Source organism: Pyrgilauda ruficollis, unplaced genomic scaffold, assembly GCF_017590135.1.
Source record: "Pyrgilauda ruficollis isolate IOZ18807 unplaced genomic scaffold, ASM1759013v1 scaffold2, whole genome shotgun sequence".
NCBI classification, from domain to species: domain Eukaryota; kingdom Metazoa; phylum Chordata; class Aves; order Passeriformes; family Passeridae; genus Pyrgilauda; species Pyrgilauda ruficollis.
This window is the reverse complement of record NW_024519206.1, coordinates 21365715-21389640: the sequence shown is the minus strand read 5'-3', so window position 1 is coordinate 21389640 and position 23926 is coordinate 21365715.

Sequence of the window (23926 nt, the reverse complement as noted above, 5' to 3'; positions counted from 1 at the left end):
ACCTGCTGGGGCTATCTGCTCTGGCTCCTTTCAGGCACTGAGGAACTATGAGGGCTTAATGCAAAGCACTGTCTGACTTCAGAAGCTATTTATCATAGCAAGGAGCGTAGTGGCTCTTGACTGAAGCAAAGAACAAGTTGTGAGTTGCAAACATGGGCAGTATTCTTTGGTAAAACCATTGCACTGCTGCGCAGTTAGCTCAGGTACTTTTATCAGGGACTGCAGAAAGCTGTGTGGATATTTGTCATTATTCACCCAGCAAAAGTTTTGCTCCTTACCCTGACCAGGCAGATGTTTGCATTAACAGACCTGACTGACATTATTTTTGATGGTTTTCACTGCATCAAGATTTTCCACTGTGAGCTCTCCCTGCATCATCAGCTATTAAAAACAGCTCCCAAGGGGCATTTTATCATCCCCACGTTAGCTTCAAAGGCATAGATTCCATTGCTCCTTAAAGCCATTGCTGCATCCTCTACAGTCTCAGCAGAGTACTCACTGGAAAAGGCTCTGGTCAAGCCTCTTTTTGGCTACCAGCACTTGCTATGAAGTAATCCTCCAGCACTGGAGGCTCTGCCCTGTATTGGTGCCTTCTTCTTTGCACTATAGTTGTTATATCTTCTAGAAGGAATAATTTTTGTTATAAAAAGTGTTCAACAAGAATTCAGTGTATGTCACATCACTGTGCTGAATCACACCAACACAATTTTGTCCTCCCATTGATCACTCTGCATGATCATGGAGTTCTTTGTCCCTGTACTCCAGAATCCATCTACTAGGAAAATGAGTCTGTCATGGAAGTTTTCCAGCTGAGTGAAGAAATATATTGTAAATCCTCTTTCCTTAAAGGTTGTGTAATCTAATAGAAAAATTTGATTTTGAATCCTAATTGCTTTTCAGAATCCAAGACCTATTGGCCTTTTGCAGAAAAACACACCCATTTATTCTGCTAAATTGTCGTCACCCACTATTTCCTTCTTTTCCCCGGATTATCATACAGAGGGTCAGAAGACACATCCTTCTGCAACACCATTCAGGGGAAAAGCAGAGATGCTGAAATCCACAACATAATTTTCATTCACAGTCTACTCAGAACTTATCTGCAGTTAATGCATATTAAACATTTCTGTATGTGAAACACAACCATTGGAATGTGTTAGCCTGCTCTCTCTCAAGAGAGCAAAGGAAAATTCAGTCATGCACTTTGAGTTCCATTCTGCATGCATACATTGCTAATTAATATTTATTTTCTGACGGGAAAAAAAAATAAGTTCACATCAACTTAAGGAGTACTAAGCATATTTCTTTGTAGTTGGTGTGAAACTCATGTGTTTCCACACATTCTAGAAGCATATAACACTAGCCGAGCATGGATGGAACAGTCATTACTTCCTCAAATCGACAGTCATGCAGAAAATATCGTGCAACTGGACAGAACACTTCTCAAACAGATCTTCCAGAAAAGCTGACTACCAAAATGGAACTGTTAAATACTGTGACTTACCTTGCTTTTGGTAGTGTTACAATTTTAAGAGCTTTATGTTACTTTTGCAAATATGAAACCCCAGCATGCATGAACAAACAAAATTTAATGAGCTGTTCCATTAATTTTTGCATTTTTTAGGAAAACTATCCTATTTTAGTTATAAATTCCATAAAAACTGACCATATTATCCCTAATTATAATTCATAGTTAGAAAAAATGTTCTTCAATTCTTCATTCCCACTGACATTGGGTACAAATGTAAAAAGGCAATATTGCTATCAACTTGAAGAATCATTTCTTTAGTGTATTACCAGACTCTTCTGCCTCTGTAGAGAAGGCGAAAATGTAGAGAAGAAAAAGTGGTTTCCAGGCATCCATTTTGAAAATCTTCCTAGGAGGAAAAAAAATCAAAGCCAAAGATATAAGAAATACAGAGCATAATTCCCTAAAAAAGAGGCTTTTAATTGTCAAGGAATGGGATAAGTGCATTTTATTAACAACATGCAGGCTTTCTAGCTGTATGCAATTTAAAGCAGCACTTTAAATTCATAATTTTCCCCTTAGTTTTTAACATACAGGCTTTGAACACAGAGCTGTAGGAGTTTGACACTGATGTACAGTATATAACCAAAAGGAACTGTTTAATGCTTTGCTCTCACAATCATGCTTTGTTCTGATTCACACAGCTATATTTACCATGATCTAAAATTCAACTAAAAGCAAGCTATTCACAGTGTAAGATTAATGGGAGCTATGCCTTTAAGATTCCCTTTTAGCCTTGAAATTTCCCACCCCCACATCAATTTAAAGGAAAGCTTGGTGGTGTTATCTATATATGATACACAGAGATAAGAACAAGCACTCATTTACAAATTAAATACACGAGTGGGCCAGTAATAAAGACAGTTGTCATAGAAAAATAGAAATACCGTATAAAAATCTCCCAAAAGCCAAAACTCAGTGCTGTGGATAATGGGAATGAAAATCTCTCAGAAAGTACAAAATTAAGGCATGTTGATCTTAAGCACACTAAACAAATCAGAACAGTTTTGTATAACTTTCTGTTCTAGGACATAAGCACACTTGATTCTGCCTTTGACAAATCATTACATTGTTTATTCTGTGTCTTAGATCTGCAAAGACAACTTAGTAGAAAGATTACAGCTGGTCTAACATTATAGCACAGGGTTCAGTCCAGGTTCCTAGGTTAGCAGTATGTACTATTACCCTCAGTCTTGTAAATAACAAAAGGTAATGAATAGAAATTGTCTGATTGGATCTGTAATCTAACCTCAGACAAGAGCAAAACTTCATTTCCAAGTATTGCCACACCAAGCTGTGCTGAAGTTCTTCAAGAGTTCTTTGCAAGCCTTGGGGGGAAAAGCACCACATTTCCTATATTTCAAGACATTTATCAGATACTGGCACTTTTCACTTTTAATACAACTGCAGTAACACAGAAATTCTAGCTGCAGCTGAGGTCCCTATGCAACCAAAGAGGTTCTAGGTATTATGTAGTCCTCTAAAGAACAGACAGCAGTGCTGGGGTTGGTGCATTGAGGAAACCTCCTTCATGCCTCTGCACACCACAATTTTCTTCCATAAGCATTACTAACATAAAGGAAACTGTTTTGTAACCATTTTGCATGCTGTCTCCATAATTAAACTTTATCTTGGATTTAATTAATTTTTCTGCATATATTCCTGAGAGTTAATGAATCTCTTAAGAGTTCCCCTTGATCACTTTGACGGAGATTTAATCCTGTTATCTATTTTCACTACTGCACCTAATTATATGAACCTATTTTTTAGATGTTAATAAGCTAAAACTCTATACTGAGAGACAACTAAATATTTTAATGGTAGCCCCAAAAAATAATAATGATTACTAATTTGCATTACTGTGTTACACAGGTCCTGCTTTGATAGCACAGTTATTATGCCAGAGCAGCATTAACATCTTGAACTCTGTTGTTTGAATAAATTGCACACAGATCTATAGACTCAGCTAGACATGTACATATTCAAGTGCAGATAAGTAAGTTGCTGCCAGTATTTCCAAAGCCTCCAATTAGTGTCTTGCTCTAGAAATTTCCATGACTCTGAGTATGTGAAAAACTCAAGAGCACCAAATAGCAGCAAGCTTCCAAGGTATATGTGGCTGCTCACACTTACCATGAGTAAAATACAGTTGGTGTTTTAGCAAGGGGCTAGGCTTTACTCAATTATGTAAATATTCAGATATCATACCAAAATCTAGCTCTTGCTATCATAATATATAAAATAATCTGTGAGTGTTTAGCTATGCATCTATTTCCATGCCTCCCAACACCTGTGGTCTCTGCCTCCTTTACCTTCTTCCAGCCCCACGACTCAAGACTGTTCCCTTAGAATGTTCCCAGTTCTTCAGGTCAGACACCCTAGACCTGAAAAATCTCTCCCACTGTTCCTAAACAGTGAGTGCAGATGGGAACCTATTTACCACTTGCTTTGGTTTTCCCTTAATTAGTCCCTACTGACATCAGGCAGTTTCTTTAAATACACAGAAACACTGCAATTTAGAAACATGTGCAGACTGATTTTCCTACTTGTACTATTTATTTTGCTTTATCTTCAAAACATACAAAATTCCAATCATGCACTACAAGCTGCACAGATAGAGGTGCTTTAGGCCTTCTATGTGTATTTTTCATTATTTACTAATGCAAAATGAGAAGTAATTTAATGGAAAATTCACATCATAAAGCTCATAGATACTATGGATCAAAGCCTAAATAAACTCTCAGAAACATGCAGTGCTACAGAGCATTACACTGGCAATATCTTAATTCTAAAATTTATTTGAGTGTAAAATAGTATATACAAGGTCTTAGCAGAAGGTACTTATATATGCACATCTGCAGTTGTTTAAATAAATATATATATAAGCATAATTATGCAAGATGCTAGGGCAGCAATTCTCCAAAATCTAAGACATCTTTCCACTTTAATTTTATATTAGGAGATAAAAGTTGAAAATTATTGAAAGTCCTTAGAAAACAGTATAAAATAATACATATTTTGAAGTTCATTTTATTGCCAGCATTTTTACATATTTGTTCCCAGATATACACATATATGTATATAAATCTCGAAGGAAGAAAAATATCAACATAACTCCTGAATCCTTTAAATGCTTCACAAAGATTACTTGCCCATATATTTTGTTTTTCTTTTTTTAACCAGCTAATGTCTCAGTCTTATCTTCAGCTGCTTCAATGTTTTAGGCAGCTAAAATGTAATTCTGTAGATTTTTGCTGCCAGAGCAAAATGCACTCTCAAATGATAATATACTTCTAAAGCATGCTGTCAAAATCATGGAGATCTTGAAGCAAAATATCTTTTTCACCTACGATTTATAAGCATCTTGAATACAGGATTCTCCCTGCACACCTGACTGGGAACATTTTCCCTCTTGTCTTGGTATATACTAACAGAAGAAACACAGTCTTTCTTGTTTTAACTTAAAATCCCATCTCTACCAGTGCAAATAAATGTGAACACATAGTTTTACTCCTACCTACTGAAGTACTTCAGTCAGATTACTTCAACTTCTACATGCTGATTTCATTCTTTCTGACGTCTTTGAAATAAGATCAAGCCCTGGAATACAGCAGAGAGAAAGCTTCAACTTACATGCCCCACTTAGTTATTTCTTTCCTCCACCATCTCCTTTTCTCTCACTAAAGCAAATTTAAAGCCTGGTTTTAAACTGTTGAATTTCCTGGTTTCACCAAACAGTAAAACAAGAGGAGTCCATCCCACCCTCCCATCTTACAACTCTCTTCATATATCCACTTATTGAACTTTAAACACTGAGAAATCATAGCACCAGAAGAAAGATAAATGTTGCTGTAAACTTAATGCAAAATACTTTCTAGGTGTCAGCTCTTTATGTAAAGGAAGAAGTATTTTTTTAGTTATCTCCTCTCTACAGTCACATATTTTTTCTTACAAGTACATTATCTTTTTGTTAGCACTGAAATGTCTCAGGAAGAAAGCTGCTGCTTTACTTGTTGCAGGTTTCCCAGAGAAAAAGAAGTTTCCTAATGATTCCAGTTATAATCACAGGCCAGGCACTGATTCAAGCAAGGAGACCCTGGGTGACTTACCTGACTTAAGAAGTCAGAGTGAACAACATGAGGTTCAACATGTTTCAGTGGGTGGTTTTGTTTAGAAGGACATGCAGACACAGCTGGAAAGGACGTGGCCACCAGGACAGGAACACCCCCACAGACAGACGTAAGTACAGACAAGCACCAACCAGCCCATGAGGAGTCTACACCCAGTCTTACAAGGAAAACCTGACACTAAAAACCAGTTTCATTTACTGTCAAAATCAGTGTCTGCCTGTCTGTGAGCAAATGGGATGGATGTTTACTTGCCAACTTCATTTTAAAGAATGAAGAGACAAAATTATTTTCCATTTCAGTATTTGGTGCACCTTTTATAAGCCTATTGCATATTTTTTCCATTTCTGTGTAGAGCTTAGTAATTAGCATGTTATGATCCTGTAAGTAAACATTCCTTATCTTTCATGCTTCTATATTCCTGATGGTTTCAACAGAACAAATTGCAACAAGTACACATTAACAAAATTTTTTAAGTAGACCCTGGTATCCTGGCAGTCTCAAACAGTTCTTAACCTACCATGAAATTAAAAATAAAATTACAGTTTCTCTCTTCAGTCCAGAAGATCCCTCAAAAACAAATCTTCTGTCAGAGAGCCCAGCTATTTTTTACATCTCCATATCTGAAATAACCATAACATATGCCATATATACAACCATAGCCACAGTGTCCCCTGAAGTAAAATGTGTTGAATGTATCAAGTTGATATGTATATTCCCTTAGGATCAAGACAATTCCCTCAGAAGTCCTGAGCATCCTCTAAAAAACCTTTCTCTAGTTTACACCTTTCCTTTGCTCAGCATGAGCAACCTGTAACTCCCACAGTGCACAACAACGAGACAAGCAGAGCTGTCCTTGCTGCCTGCCAGGTGTCAGAAGTAAAAATTCTGTAAGACTCAGATAACAAATTTTCTGACACTGCTATGTTGCCTGACCCAACTCCCAATACTTTGCTTCAGATTTCAGGGAAATCTTCACTGAAAAGTCTGTGTTTTCTACTCATAAAGCTATTCTTAACACAGAATAAAATAAAACAAATGGCTGAAAACCTCATTAGTTGAAAATTAAATCTAACCAGAATACTTACAACATCTACCTAAGACCACAGTTAGCTATTCTGAGAACCTGATAATCTTTCACTTCCTCATTTTGAACACTGTAATTAACTATTTACTAATCACACCCTAATTTAAACTGCTATACTCAGTTGAAATTAATTAAAGCTTGCCTCTAAGTGTATGAATTCAACTAGACCATCCCAAGTTGTCAGTAATGAACATAAGTATGTACATTACTACGGCTTTAGACACTCATGTTTTAGTTCCCTCAAGAAAGAAGTCAAGATGAAGGTTACATTTCACCTTTCATCCCAGATAAGGGAAAGAATTTTAAAACCAAACCCAGTAAATGGAGCTGTGAAACTTAAGAGTCTTTAAACCTTGAGTTAAATGAGTTCTTACCTAGCAATTACTTATTTTGACCCAGAACTGGTTCACTTTCAATATCCTAAACACTCTGTTCTTTGGCCTCAATAAAAGAGCAGAAGGGGACCTCATACGACAATTTGAGACTGTAACCAGTAACGTGTATATACATATTTCATAGCGAGGTGAATGTATCTCCTACTAAGGGATTTGTTAAAAGGGGTAAAGGAGGCCAAAACAGCTCCTTCGTATGGATGAGTATTTTCCCACATCAGAAAGTTCTTATGGAACTAGAGATGCATTTGTTATTGTTTCTCTCTCTCTTTCCTATCTGTTCTGGCCTTAGACTTACTTTGTTGTAGTATCATGTCAGTATCAAAGAAATATCATGGCAGTGCCACAGATCAAGTTTGTTTACATACAGAAAAGAGTATAAAAGCGATCAATAAAAAGCATTAAAGCAGGAAACCAAAACCATTTCACAGACCTTGTAAAATGGGCCAGCTAAACCTGGAGGATGATGCAAGTAATTTTTCATATCCTTGCCAGTCCCTTTGACTGGAAAATAGACAAATGTCAACAGCATAAAGGCAAAACCTTACCCACATGTGCTTCACTGAGTCATTTAGTAAAGGATATTAAGTGAACTAAACACAAACATTTCATTCATGAAAGCAGGTTCTCAAAGCCAAAAGTTCTTAAGAAAATCAGCAGATGTGACCCTCCTACTTCCAGGAATATTGAGTGGGAAAGCCTCCTATCCACAGGAGTAAGTACTCAAACTCATCTGGAAAAAATTAATTTTATAACAATTCTTGTTTTAGAATAAAAATAGTATAAGTCCCCTCATGTTGAACTACTACAAAGTGGGGAATTTAAAATTGAGGACAACAGTTTGTATGCAGCGTTACACAATTTTTAAACCATCAATTATTCACTAACATATGCTAGATGTACCTTTGAGATAGGATTCTAAAAATAGGAGCTTACTGGTGGTGGCAAGATGCAGATCCTTGCTTTATAAAAACTTAATCTTAGAAAAATCTTACCTTGCAATAGTCAATAGAAGTAAAACTTCTGCCAACATACTTGCTTAAAAACCCCACCTCATTATCCTCTCATTTCTAGTGCTGAAAATCATTCATTTTTACCAGAATCTATCCCTTTTTATGGCAGGAAAATATGAAGCTAGGAAGAATCAAGACTTTTGCTTGTGAATATCTTCACAAGACTACAGTATCACCCATAATTGGTTCAAGGTTCATGTTGTCTTGTCAAATGAAACATCTTTGGAAAATAAACAAAGCAAAGAGACACACACATTTCTGAACCATTCTGATATTATTAATAGGTGCATATTTTACTTTGAATCATTTGGAATAAATTTTGTTTATCCAAAGGCTCTTTTCTTATTCACTGACATGAAGGAGATTTGTTTGGCTGAATGATACTGTATTTGGAAGAATTATGTAAATGATTGTATGCAGGCCAATTAGAGCTGAGTAACTTTGTGGCAATCATCTTTAAAACTGCAGCTGTTGTGAAACCAATGAAAATTAAACAGCATGTTTTATATATTGCCACGTCAAGAGAAGAATCCATAATATATTCTGGAAAGCAAGTGTGGAAATCTGACACTTTCCCAGGTGTCTGCATGCCTATACAGGTAATTTAGAAAATGCATTTTGTGACACTTGCCATGCACTAAAGTCACAATGCATCAGATAAAATGTAAGTTCATCCATATGCATTCATTAATAATCCTCAGAAATGCTATGTCACTATAGCAGCTCTTGAAAAACAGTTTTGTGAGGAGCTAAGAAACTTAAAAATGTATCTTCATACATAATCAAAATAAGACCAAAATTCCAATTTTTCCCTGAAGGCAAATAAATTTAAATACAATTTGGCACCTCTGAAATGTTGCATTTTCTCAAAAAACAGTGTTCTCTGATTTTTTTATTTATTTAATGCTATAATACTAAGCTTTTAAATTATGAAATTAGCTACATCACACTTGCAAAATGAGTGTTTGTCATACATGATTAGTCAGTTCTACACAGGACAGTCTTGGCAGATGAAAGAATATCACTTGAATCTCTGAACTACTGCTGAAGGTTTTGTGTTCTCTTCCTTCAAAGCCTTGTCTCTGATCTTCCAATCCAGCAAGAACAATTCATTTCATGTGCACATAAATTCTTTCACCACATTTTTTTATACTGACAATGTCCACTGAAATTCACTTCATGCACACTGAATAACCTATGTAGAAAATGTATTTTGAGATAACATACATACAATTAATAATAGTAATGGAATTTGGCCTCTACAGTATCATCTACAAAAAGAACCCTCTGTTTCCCTAGGACCACACAAAAGAAAACAAGCATAGCATCAATGTTTTTTCCCTGAGCGCTGCTAACATTTCCTGGACAATATTTCAGTTCACGACTACCATATGCCTCTAATTATTTACTGATTAGATTTCTTGCATGAGCCATTATGTTTCTACATTCTAATTTTGCTTTGAAAGGTTGTAGGTTCAGTTCAGATGTAAAAGGGCTTCTAAACAAATGCTTTTACTTTCTCTGGTGTCAGGAAAGCTAAAAAGAAAGTGGAATCTTGCACACTGTCCTGCACAACATAGTGGCATACAAATAATTTAGCTGCAGTTCAGTCCCTTTTTTAGAACATGCTAATTACTTCCAAACACTGCAACCAGAGCTCCTGGGATCCTCTGAAAATTCAGAAGTGGGTCAAAATACCACCCAGAGACACTGGCCTCAACAGACAGTAAAGTTCCCTTCAATGAAAGGGAGACAGAACTACTATGCTACCAATGGAGTCGTTGTAGGTAAGAAAAATGCTTCTTCATGTTACAGAAATGTTTGAGATGTCTCAAACTTAAATAGGAAAAGAACAAGTGAAAGCTCAATTGCCCACATCAGAGACATTGGGTTTTCTGTTCCCTTCAGAAGGGAGTCTCACCCATCTTTTTTTCTTTATGGAAGCAGTTTTGATGCAGGGAGTAGAGCAACTTAACCTCAGCGACACCCCCACTCAAGATGAATCATTATGTTTGTAATTGTTCACTTCCACTTGTAGAGCCTTACACCTATTGTGCAAGGGCATCTGGAAATGGGGGGGGGGGGACAGAAGGCAAGGACACCTGGAAAAGATGGGTTTGTGCACATTCAGATTCTTTAGCTGGTATCAAACCTGATCTTCTCTTAAGGGGCATTTAAATGGGCATTTTCCCAGTCCCTACATTTGGACTCTGGAATTAGGTGGCACGACTGGAGCACGTGCTAGTGAAGACCAAAGCAAAAAATGTTGAGTATCTCAGTTTTGTACTTGTCAGTTTTGTACTTTTGTCACTTTTGACATTCATAGACAGGTCCCGTGTCCCACTGATCAGGCAGGGTGTGTAGGTACACAGTTTCTGGTAATTGGGAGTGGGGTTGCTGCCGAGCCGCATCCCTAATTACCACAAACTGCGTACCTACAAAGGTGCAATTCCTTTCTCTTCCGTTTTTATTCTAAGTACCAGAAGAAAAACTGCTTGTTATTTTTCATTTCCCTAGCCAGGTTCAGTTCCAGATGTGTCTTGGCTTGCCTGATTCCCTCCATGCACCCTTTTCCTCTTCAGTATTTAATTTTATTTTCAATTTGTTTTAACCTTCAGCTGCATCATCCATTTTGTTGTTGTTTCCCTAGGAAACATCTTCTATGTATCATACAGTCTCAAAACCCTTACAATTTTGTTCTGTTTTATAGCAATCAGGTGTCTCAGGAAAGACAGGGAGCAACTTTGCTTTTTTTTTCCAATTTATTTCCTATTCTACATATCCCTTGGGATACAAATCAGCAAAGAACCATGGACTTCATGAGCACAGTTTACAATAGGTAAGGATCTGGTGTACAGATGGGACTTTCATTCCAACCTCTCCAGTAATGTCTTTCCTTAGAAGGAAAAGGAAAAGCTAATGCACTTAGACTGCCCGGCGTAGGCAGTCTCCAGGCAGCTATTGTAAGAGTGACTCTATAGGTCACAGTGCTTCAAGATACAAGAGAGATCTTTTGCTTTACTTCCAGTGAAAGACAGATTTAGTAGAAAAGTCCATCCCTTCTGAACACAGTAACTGGAAAAGGTGCAAAAGCTAAAAGAAGGATGAGCTAATAATGCCATGGTAAGCAAGGCTAATGCTAGAACAGAGATCACTTGAGTAACGATTCCTGAAAATCTATCCCTGCTCCAATCACAAGGAGATCTACGCAGTATGGACTACATCACACCAACTAATGGGGCAATTGCACCGTTTGGGGTGCTTTTAGGGATGTAGTGGCTTTAACTCTATTTTTTTTTAACCTTCTACTGAAAAACTGATTTCTGGTACCAAATACTGTAATGTTTTGCTAGTCTCTCCTACATTTGGGGGTAGGGAGCCCACTGGCAGAATATGAGACAGACATTGCTGAATGTTTGCCTGATTCATCATTCAAACTAAACTTATTTGCAGAATATCTGTAAAAGTTTCTGGATCGTTCTGATCCTGTAGCACATTCACAGGATGACAGTACACAGGTCGTGTACTTAATCCTGTACAGATAAAAAATCCTCACTTCCTAGGAAGACAAGAATTCTTAATAAAAACAAATTTTAAAAACCTGACTTTCAAAACTTCTTACAAATATCTCAGGCTTAGTTTAGAACCCTGCAGTGACATCTGATGGCTCCATAATAGTTCCAGCAATGAACACATGCTGGCAAAGAACACAGACAAAACTGAGGAACACAAATATCTATATGTAGAAAACTGGGTAGCTGCCATTGCTATGGGATGATCTAACCCCATTAGTTGGTAATACCAGACTCATTAATCCTCCCAAATAAGCTTAATACACAATACTGCCTGTTACAGGGTACTTACGTCCGTTTGTATACAATGTTTGCATCCCATGTCAAGGATGCCACTTTTAAATAAAAGGATGGAACGGATTTGGAAAATAAAATTATAAGAAACTAGGCAGGGATTGTGAAGTTAAGGAGCAGGGTCAGACGAGCAGCAGTAGCTGCTGGAAAAACTGATTCCTACCCTTCGTAACACAGACAAGCTACCATGCCAAGAGGTCAATGCCTTAGGTAGCCACCTGTTTTAAGAAAGAAAAAAAAAAAAAAAAAAAGACAATCTCTTAGTTTAAGGAGCCTGGAGCCATCACATGAATATCATTACAGGGAGCTTCTTACTTGCATTGCAGAAGCCAGCAAGAGGTGAATTAATTCCATGTATTAATAAAGTTGACATTTTCTTACAAAGGAAAACTATTAAAATGCTCGGTCAAAATTGAGGACGAAACACATTCCAGTCTAACCAATCACTGTGTCTGTATACCTTTTCAAAATTTAATGCAAGATCAGTCTTTATTCCTTAATAAACTCAAAGCACAGTATCACATTTTCCAGGTCAAAAGAAACTACTATATAATTTATTCTGTCATGATGAATAGCAGAGCTTTTAACTAGGTCTCCTGGGAACCTGTTTTGGCGGTTTTTTGCAGTGCTAGGAACATTAAGGTACACCATCAATGGAAACAAACAGGGGAGATGAAGGGAAAGCAATAGGTAGGCTTACCTCATTGTAGCTGAGGGTAGTTTTTGAGCACAATACAATTTTTGTGTAATTATTTTTAAAGGGATCAGACTCAGGCTTATGGTGAAAACTCCGCTGTCCCAGCATGCCACCCTTGCATCATTCATTCGTTACTCCAGTGGCTTAAATCTTCATCATGTCTTCAGGGGCTTGTTCTGAATGTGTGTGCACTGTCTAGAAGAACACACAGTGAGCTCTAAATAAGGTCTACTTCAATTTCATTAGTTTTGTGACTTATTACAGATATTGAAAATTCTGAGTATTTCAAAACAGGAAATGCAAAAAAAAGTAAAACCTCTAAAGCTTTAACACTTAAAGGAAATAATATAAACTATAAGGCTATAGATTCTGCATGATCTCTACACTCCTGTCTTTTGACAGGTCATTACTGATGTCAAATCATGCTGTGACAGTTTTGGTATTTAGTGAAAATTACTTGGATTTCCACCAGAGGACACATCAAGAAAATCCTCAAAGACACCCCCACCTTCTACGGAAATATGTTTTCCTCCTCTGGCAAACACCAGTTTTCATACAAAAGAAAGGAAATTAGAACATCTGGCAAAGTGAACTCTGCTATGCTCCTAAGAATGGAGAGTTCATTGAGATCTGTTTAACTGGAATACTTGTGACTTGGCTGGTACATAAATATGAGACGAGATCAGGTCAATACAATGTGCAGAATTGCACACCTTTACTACTTCTCTTGATTTCCCTTTATTACTTCATAACACATATCATTCTCCACTAAACATTTGTTTTGTTTGGGTTTTACTTCTGTTCTTGTGACATACTGTTTGGTTTTGAAGATTTTGATCTATTGAAGAGCCTAACTTCATTGCAAGGTGTCATATGAGACACAGAAAGAAGCAGCAATGTTTGCATTTGACTGAACAACACAGACCCTTCAAGCCCATGTATTTCTTTTCCTGTTCTTTTTTTCTCTCATATGATCAAACAACCATGTCTCCATTGAAGTAAAGTAACAGTGTTTTCAGAGATCAGCAATAACTCTGCAGATTCATCCAAGCACAAAGCAGGGTAAAAAGGATAAATGAAAAGTAAGGAAAGACATCCAAGCATAAAGTGACTATGCAGACTACTGGAAAAAATAGACGACTGAGTAAAGACACTATAGGTGTTTATGAGCAACTTGGAGACAGTGGCTCTTCAACAAAAGGATGGGATATCTAAGACACTATAGGTGTTTATAAAGCCATGAGCAACTTGGAGACAGTGGCTCTTCAACAAAAGGATGGGATATCAACTGAAGCTAGATGATGGCAGATTCACAGCAAGCAAAATGGAGGCTCAAGTATTGAGTGCTTAAGTTGTGGAATGCTTTGCAGCAGGGTGTTGGGATTGCTAAAACATCAGATATTCACAAAGAGCCAATGAATTGAAAATAAATAAATCAGAGGGCATTAAAAATCCACCTTTATCTCTAGAAGCCTCTGATCCTAGAGCATTACTGCATTTCTGCTGGGTTCTTTTCTCTCACACAGGCTGTCAGGGAGAGTGGAAAAATTATTTGAAAAAAAATTTGGTGAACCAAGGATTGGTTTAATTTTTTGTTGAAAAATTTATCTTCATACAGAACACAGGGATTCCTCTTGGGACTCAAGTTAAAGATCATTGCAGAGAGCCTGAAGTTAAGCTCTAATAACAGGATCCATTTTAAAAAATGTGTACACACACGTCACTTGTAAAACACAGCAGAAAGACAATTTCCTGCAAGATACACTGGGGATTTTTTTTGCTCAAAACAGCTATAACTTCCAGGCTGCTCCAGTTCTAGTTCTATGCTGCTTTTTTGTTCCTAGGCAGCAAAACAGTCAAAGAAATGTTCATCCACCAATACTGTTGGAGGTCTAGTTCTGTTTTCCAGACAGTGCTCACTGCCAACTTCCTTGCCTGCAGTACTTTAAAAAGAAATAAAGCACAGGAATTGTCTTAGTTCTGAGGGACATTTTCATATCATTATGCTGTTCGCTTGTCTGAGGCAGACACAATTTTGTTAAAAATCAAATACCTTATTGCCCTTTAACCTTGAAAAATTCAATGTATAAGTAAAAACATAACAAAAATGAGACTGCCACATTCAAAGCCACTGCCATGTGGAAAGGTTGTAGGATATGACAGCCAGATCAGAAGTGACATTTCCAGGTCATGGTTTTCTGACCTTAACTCCTTCTGATCATATTCAGCCATTTTATTTTGGTAGCCCAGAGCAGACATGCTGCAGTAATGCAGATTATAAAACCCACTACATGCTAGACTTTATTCAGTGTTGTTTTATCACACAGTTAAATCCTGTACCATGGTCCCACAGGACTAAAGGAAAACTCTGTGCAGAAGGAAAAAAAAATTTTAAAATTGAGTTTTTATTTGAAAGATGGACTAGATTTTTTGGCATGCTATTTTTATATTAATATCTGGAGAGCTATGGTTAGATTAAGAGATTCACATGCAGTGTACCTATCATTTCTTTTGTTCCAGCTGTACAAACACTTATCCCCATGAACAACTTAAACCTAGTGAAATTTTCAAGGGTAAAGTAAAAGTTTAGGATATGCAATAACTGAATGAGGTCCACCATTACATACACATTGGTGTCCGCAGGACTTCAATGTCATTATTTTTTTCTGCTGCATTCCTATGCAATATAAATGGCATTATTTTAGCACTCATCATGGAATCTGCCTGCTGCCTGCCTAATAACTGCTTAGAACAATGTGTCTGATCTCCTTCAAAAATACAAACTCAAACAAATAATATAATTTGATAATTGATTAAATCATGTCATTTGACTTAAAATTGGAAAAAATCTGTAGTAAAAACTGGTTTGACTGAGCACAAGTGTATTTATGCACACAGGGATGTGAAGAATGGAGAAAGCTTGGTATCTACTTGGTATCTACTCCAAATGTTATCAGATTATTTCTATGCATCAATTAATGAGGAAAAGTTTTCTCACAAAAGTGACAATTACCAAGATGGGTCAAAATTGTCTCGATGCAATTGTACTCCATCCTCCCATTACAATTATTCTGAGCAGTTTTTCCTCATTCCTACATATGCATTTCCTCATTCCTTCATACACATTTGTTCTTTTCACCTAGATTGTGTAGCTTAAGGACATGAAAACATTTTTATCACAAAGCTATCTCCAAAATTCAGTCAGATGTCATTAGTACAGTAATGAAGGTCATTCATGAAGGAAAAGGTTTCTTCAAGCATCCAATATCTTGCTCACCCTGGAAGACAGTTATAAAGAATATCGTTATTTGATGAAATCCTGCAAGAATGTACTTTAATGGAGAAGCATTACTTTAATTAAAGCAAAATTTTAGTTTTTAATTAAAATAAGGACATCAAGCAAAATAATCGAATTTTTACAGACCAACTTCATTAGCAGTACTAGCAGGAGGATAAAATACCCAGTCCTCTACCAAACCATCTTACTTAAAAGCCACAGAAAGCATTACTGTTATCCCAAGGATTTCTCCAAATAATCAGCCTCCCCACAGTCCACTGAGCTGACCTTCTTAATCAAGTCCAATGGATGTGAATGTTTTTAAAACTTTCACCATTGTTGGGCATTTCCATACTTCGATGAAAGCTGAAATTTAACCCGTTTTGATATCTATATTTATTAGAACGGTTAAAATTACTAACAAATCAGAGAGAGCAATCAGAACCTGAGTACAATGTGAGATTTGGGGGGGTGGGTGGGGGTGTGAAGAATGTAGCCAAGAGAGACCAGTCATGCACCTGAAAGACACAGTCTCAAATAAGAGTGTGAGTTAGAGCAAACAAAATTACTGTTCAGGAAGGTCAAGTGCAAAGTCAATGAACAGTTGCCCCAAGTACATTACTCTATAAAACACAAAAGTTTTACCTTCCCACTGATCTAACTATTTAGTATTACTTTCACACAGTACTTAGCACAGCACAGCTGATATACATCAAGTTCAGAAATGTAATTTTGCTGGTAAAATAGCAAAAATATGTTCTTACATGAACCTGCTTTCAACAGGAGAAGACAACACTCTTAATACCCAAACCTCCGTGAGAGCAGCAGCCACAGAAACATACAAACTGTACATGAAGGACAACCCACAGGAGACATCAGTGGTTTCTGACCTATGTCTTCTTGAACACCCACAAGGATCTTCAACAAGGGTCTTCCCTTCCAGATTCAGCAATTACCAGCTGAGGCAGCAAGGATTGTTTCCTTCTACAGCTGTGGATTTAGTTTAGCCCAGGGTACACCCTCTGCAGATAGAAGAGGATAACCCTAGAAAGGGAGCTTGAAATCCATCTATCCTCTATATGGGTCTTGTTACCCTCCAACAGGTTTTCAGTTGTGCCTTACATATGTAATATCAAGCAGTAAATAATCCAGTCAAACAGACTGCCTTAGTTTTACCAAGTTGCCTGTTAACAAACCTGAGGAGGAAAAATCCTTATTTGTAATAATCTCTTCTTTCTCTTCAAGCTGATCCCTTTATGAATAGACTGGGGTATAAAGAACTGGGGTTTGGTAGTGGTGGGGGGGTTGCAGAAGTGGTCTCAGTGAAAAGAGGTATGGGGCTGCCTTGTGTCAAAAACAGCTGACCCAGCAATGGACCCACTGCACACTGAAGCCGAGCCAGCCAAAGTTTGTCACATCTCTCTGAAAAATATTCTAAGAAAAGGCAGAAAAAAAACTAAGACTGAGAGGACCAATGTATGGTGAGCAACAAGGTTGCAGCAGGAGGCACTCCATGCTGGAGCAGGGATAACCCCAAAGGGACTACAGTCAGTGGAGAGCCCACATCTGAGCAAAGCACACAAGTAAACAATGCAGAATAGAAAAACAAGGAGCAGCAAAGAGAAACTGTTACATACTGACCTCTAACTCCTGCATCATACATCACTCTCTCTTAAAGTTCTACATATAACTTGTACCAGGAACAAGAGGGGAGGGGAGGTGTCTGGAGTGAAGCTAAGCCGGGAAAAGGGGGAGGAAAAGTGTTTTCACAAGGTGTTTAAATGTTTGTTATCTTTGTTTCCCAATGCCCAAATCACTAACTAAATGTTTATGTTAATGGGCAATAAATTAATTTAATCCCCAGCTGGATTCTGTTTTGTCAACAGTAACTGGTGAATGATTTCCTTGTTTTTATCTTGACTCACGAGTTTTCTCACTCCTGTTCTTCTGTTTTCTCTGTTCCTCCCCCAGCCCTGTCCTGTTGTGGAGCTAGAAATGTGAGAGCTTGGCTGCAAGCTGAAGCGAACCCATCATGATGAGGAATGTGTCTAGAGTTTTAAATTTTTAATTACCTGGGAGTACAAATTTGACAGTATAACAAGATGTTTCAGCAAAGGACTTACTTGATTAAATTCAAGTTTTTTGCAAATAACATTATTCACGCTAATTAAAATGCCTTCATCGGAAATGAGAAAATATATAGCGCCAAAGGAACCTTTAAAAAAGGCCCATCTCGCCCAATGCATAGAGTCTGAATTTTAATTTTTCTTCAAAAAGGAAATAAAATATCAGCCAATACTAACCCTTTAGGAGTTGCTTCTGGTAAAAATTTGATATCCTATAAAGAATAAGGCTTTCTTTATAGAAATGTTTTTCAACAGATGACAGAGACCCATTTAAGCATCTTTTTTATAATTGTTCTGTCCTTGAAATTGAGAAAACTAACTAGGGCTATGTTAAATATTTTGATATATTATTATCAAGATATATTTCCCTCTTTTCTTCCCTCTTTCTATAATAAGGATCACAGTCCATGTCATCATGACTGTTTTGAAACAGATGCCACAAATTACAGCCCAGAAAGCTGAGAACCAGTGTTTTGAAAGTGTAAGGAGGAATATTTTGCTTTTAGAAAGTTGTATTACTTTTTGCAATAAACTAACAAATAAATTTTGGAGGACTGCAATGATCTCTGCTGAAACTGTGTTACTTACTAAAAAAAAAAAAATCTACAGAATCTATAGTGACATGATTTTGTATTTCATACTGCTATTTCTCTAGTGTTTGGGGGACCCAATATTTCTGACCAGTCTGAATACTGGATATTTGACTATAAAAACCAAATCTAATTTTCTGTGAGAGAGTCAAGAAAACATCAAAACCAAAATTAACTCAAGCAACTTTAACCACACTCATAGGTAAATCAGAGTCAAACTAAAAACTTATTTTTTCAATTTCTGTTCCTTTAACCATGTAAAAAATTCTAGCTTCAATCTAATCGTAGATGGACACCTAGTGGTATAATATAATTGATTCCTTTATTCAAATAGTCTCATAAATCCAAAGCCCTATGAATAGAAGAGATTTCTAGCATATTAAAAATTAAAATATCATATACAATCTTAAAGGCTTTATTTTGACCTATGTTTCCCTGACTATTTTCATAAAAGTACCATCTGCAGCAATCAGAGGTCTGGGTTCATATTCAGAAGCCTTCAATTAAGGAAAATTTAATTTTGTAGCAAAAAGTCTTTAATATAATCAATAGGTAGGGGTTCAGTCCTTAAAATACAATAGTTAGATAGTCTGTGCAACAATACATTTGTGGTACTTTGTACAAAAATAAACCAAGATCAGTTAGTCTGTTTAAGGAAACATTTTATGCACTGCAGAATATAAACAGACTTGCTCTGGAACAGCCAAGCAAACCGGGCCCACAAATACAGATACAAGGAGTTGCTCCTACATAGCTGAAAAATATGGGCAAAGTTTTCTTAAATTATTGCATAATGCATTTAACACTTGTATATACACATTCAACAAGTTATTGATGAAATAGGTATTGATATTCAAAGATGTTCTGAACAAACAGCAACCATTCTTTAGTGAGATATTTTACCTTCCTTAGCTTCTTGTCACTTTGCTCCGTGCCTCACAGTCCTAGATCTCCCCAAGTCTTTAAAATATAAACCATCACATGTCTAAAATAAATTAACCTGACATTTACTGTATTGAATCAAACTGGAAAACAGAAACCTGCAATCTTTTAATGTAGGATGAAGAGATTATTCAACATACTTCAATGACTAAAATACTACAAATTACATGAAGGGGGAATGGACCAATAGAGTGATTAGTTTTATTTATTTTATAGTAGTGACAACTACCATAATTGTGCTGTACTTGGAACTAAAAAAAGGGAGAGATTACCTATAGCCTGACTAGACATGAAACATTACAGTCCATGGAAGCACTGAGAGAATACTGTCCTGGCTAAGTAGCAGTGTCAAAATATGAACAGCATCTCAGTTAGAAGGTTTGGAAAGTGACTTGCAAAAGGAGAGCACTTGGGAAAGGATGTCACTCATAAGAGAGTAGAAATCTGGAAGGCAGTTCCATGCAGGGGCACTTAAAGTTTTCCACACAGTGCTCTTCTTTAACAAGCAGAGGAAAAAGTAACCATTGGTAAAATATAAAGGGATGCTGATTCTTAAAATGGTGATGGGGGAAGCCCCTGTGGAACCTGAACACAGCATATCCAACTTCTATTTCCAAACAAGGGTTCACCTATTGCAAAAATTCACAAGTTACCTAAAAACGGCAAGAAATAATAAGGAGAAGAGCCAGTGGTGCATTAGAGTATGCAAACTGGGAGAAAATAAACCCCCATTGCATTTCACCTTGATCTCTAGTCCTCAGAGATCAGAGGTGCTGGGTGTAGGTAGGCTGAATTTCTGATTATAACCGATTTGGCCCTGTAAGTCCAGACACGTTCAATAAGAACTTCCACAATCACAAATTCCTGACTGGGGCAGTTTATTGGAGCAACAGAAATAAAGACTTGGAACAGTCATTGATAAATGCACTTATTGCATTAGTGATAAATATGTCAAGGTTAGCTGGCAATTAATTGAGCTAAATTAACAATTCAAGCTAAAGCAACAAATTCAGCTTTTCACTAAGCTTAACTTCACTGCCAATTAGTTTGGTTTCACCAGAGTATGCCCTGACACAGTCAGAATCACAAATCTTACCAAAAAAAGGCCTACCTGTTTTGGGGAGGAAAAAGGAACAAGCCCAACAACTTGTCTGTGAACTGGGGTCATATTGTCATCCTCTCCATGGAGGATTCCAAATGCCAGTGTTATATTTTTGGGTAAATGGGGGTGGGACTGTAGTCAAATATAACTGGTCAAATGTTTCTGCTGTCATAGGTGGGGGGCAGCCCCTTTCTCATTTTCATATTGATGGGTGTATTTCTTCACATGCAAAGGAAGGATGATGAGGGGCTTTTTTGACCTTTGGTCAAGCTGAGCTATAGGACTTACAGATGAATCAAAGGCATACTAGAACCTTGACACTTCAGCATTTCTTCCTCTCCAAAGAGTCAAAGCAGCAGTAAAGGCCCAGTAGACTGCTTTCATCAGCATGTTAAAACCATACATCATTGTCTCCTCAAAGGACCAGATACCCACTTCTAACAAAGCCTGTTACACCTGGGTGAGGAGGATTCACATCTCAGGATCACACCCCTATATAGAGGTGTCAGTGCTCTTCTGTGCTTCCCTGAGACAACATTGGGCTGGGAGGCCTCTGCTTCACCCCACACATTATGTTGGTAAGTCTTGCTCTATCCAGGTGCAAGACAAGTGTCTCAGCTCACACTGGCTCAACCAGCCTCAACAATTCTCCACAGCAAGCCTGGCAATTTTCCACAGCCAGTGATACAAATAATCTGGTTTGTGAAAGCCAGCTACAGAAAGTTGTGCAAGGATCTCTCCTGTGTATGTAGTAAACAGCCTGTGAAATTAAATGCTGTTAAATCACAGGGGGAAAAACACCACATTATGTACATAATGACAGATGCTAAACCACCAGTCCTTTCTCGAAAAGCTGAGTCATTCTGGAGTGCTCAGAACCTGGGTCAATGCTAAGCAGTGGTTAAAAGAGCAAATAGAGTGTTAGGAATCATTATGAAACAGAAGAAAACAATGCACAAGGATACAAAATTAATAAGACAACTCTAATACTGCACACTATTCTGGTCACTCCATGTCAAAGGAAACACTGTGAGACTAAAAAGAGATTAAATGCGTGACAAAAAAAAAATAATGGTAGAAAGATAAAGTGAAGAACACAAATTTATGGGCAAAAAAAATATGCGAGTGATAGGATCATAATTTTTAATAAGAAGGGGAGAAAGGGTGGAAAAATGCACTGAGAAACAGCATGGAAGTTGATTTATTATTTTGGTTTTTGGTTTGTATTTTTTTTAGTGGAATGTTATACAACAAATTTAAACATTCCCACAAAATATTTTGAATGCCAAAATCAAAATGTGCTAAAGCAACAATTAGACTAATTAATTGAAAATAAGCCCAGCAAGCAGTATCTGAGGCAATAATGTGAATTCAACCCACAGCCTACGGGAAGCTGAGACAAAACACTACTTTGACTTTATCTTGTTCCTGAACTCTTTCAACAGGCATCAACTGCACTCTAGCCAGAGGAATAAATGAAAAGAGTAACTCCTGGTTTTACTCTGTGTTGCCTCAACAGAGTGAAAGTAACGGTGGAGGAATTCACAGACCAGATCATATTGAAGATTTTTGTCTTTGGCGTTTTCAGTGCCATGGGCGGGGGAAGCACTAAAAGCATTATAAAGTACTAAAAAGCTTTGGCTGCAGTCAAATGAAAATAGGTATGGCAGTAAGCAAAATTTAGGTAAGAAGCATCACCATCATGCAAACATCTACCCTTACAACATATATTTGAAAAATGAGGAGAAGAAGAGGCAGAGAAGCAAGAATCAAAATCAGGAGGCAGGAAGAGGAGCTGGGAGACAGAAAATTACAGCATTATATGAGACAAAAGGAAAAGAAGGATGAAAGTATCTTCAGAGGAAGGACAAATGAGAATGAACTGATTCTGTCTTGTTAGCAATGAAAAACTGGCACAGGAACAGAGACCTGATTTCTTCATCTGATACTGCCTCTGCAAAAAGGCATGGGCTGGATGGAGTAATATTAAGATAACATACAGAGCTATGATCTTCCCAGACAATGTTGACTGCAAAAGGCAGGCAGGAAGGAAAGAAAGCAAGCATGCATTAGATGAGATTAGGAAGGAAGGCACATAAGGCAAGTAAAAGGTGGGAAGTAAGGGATGCTCAGAGCAAATATCACCAAAGGGAAGAAAAACTGAGGCAGAAGAGGACCTGGATGTGGAACTGGGATTTGTGACAGCGGAAAAAGGGGTTTAACAATCTTAGTTAGTGGAAGTGGTTTTCTGCACAGTATCTTGGAAGGCAAGAGTTAACCATACAAAAATTTAAATGTCTACATCAACTGAAAGAAATTATTCTTCTTCATCTAGAAAGAAAATGGGCCAATTTTAATATCTGGCTCCAAAAGTAAAACACCACTACATGCAAAAGGCAAAAAAATTATACTGACTTTATCTTGTTCCTGTTCCTTAGCTGCAGTCATGACTTTAATAACTTACTGTACTTTCTGTATATTTAAAAGCCTTTTGTAGAATTTTAGAGAGGATTAGTAAGAAACAGAAACACACAAGCCATTTATTATCTAAAAAGGGCCAATCAGAGCCACCATCAAATAGTGAAAAAATAATTCTTCAAAGCGACATTTTTGAATCCCAGTTAGCTGGAAGGGGCCCTAGCTTATGTTACAGAAGAAGTGGTTTTGGTATGTAGATTTCAGTAAGGAACAGCATGATCTGTGGTTCTGCCCAGTTCAGCCTCCTTTTCATCATGCATGTCACTCCAAATACTGCAGAGTTGCATTTGGTCCATAAATGGCTTAGTCTGAAGCCACGATACACAAATTAATTTTAGGCTATGCAAGTTACATTACTATGTCTCAACGTCAAATTGAAGCAGACCCTGACTGAAACTCCTTGTTCCTTTTCATGGTGTCATTAGGGAAATGGAACAAATAGAGCTTTATTCAGAAAAACTCGTTAGTGTAATGTAAATCTTTCCTGTGCTCAGACAAAACCCATAAAATATACCTTGAAATAAAAAGGAGCTTTCTAAGGAGCACAGCCAGAAAGAAAAGCTATGAAGAACACAAGAACTTGCCCCTACATGGCAGATCACAAAAACAAAGTTCCTTTTTGCACTAAACATTACTGTATTTATATAAACGCGGTCGGTAAAGCACAAAAGGGATAAAGATAAGAAGATGGATTGGGAACA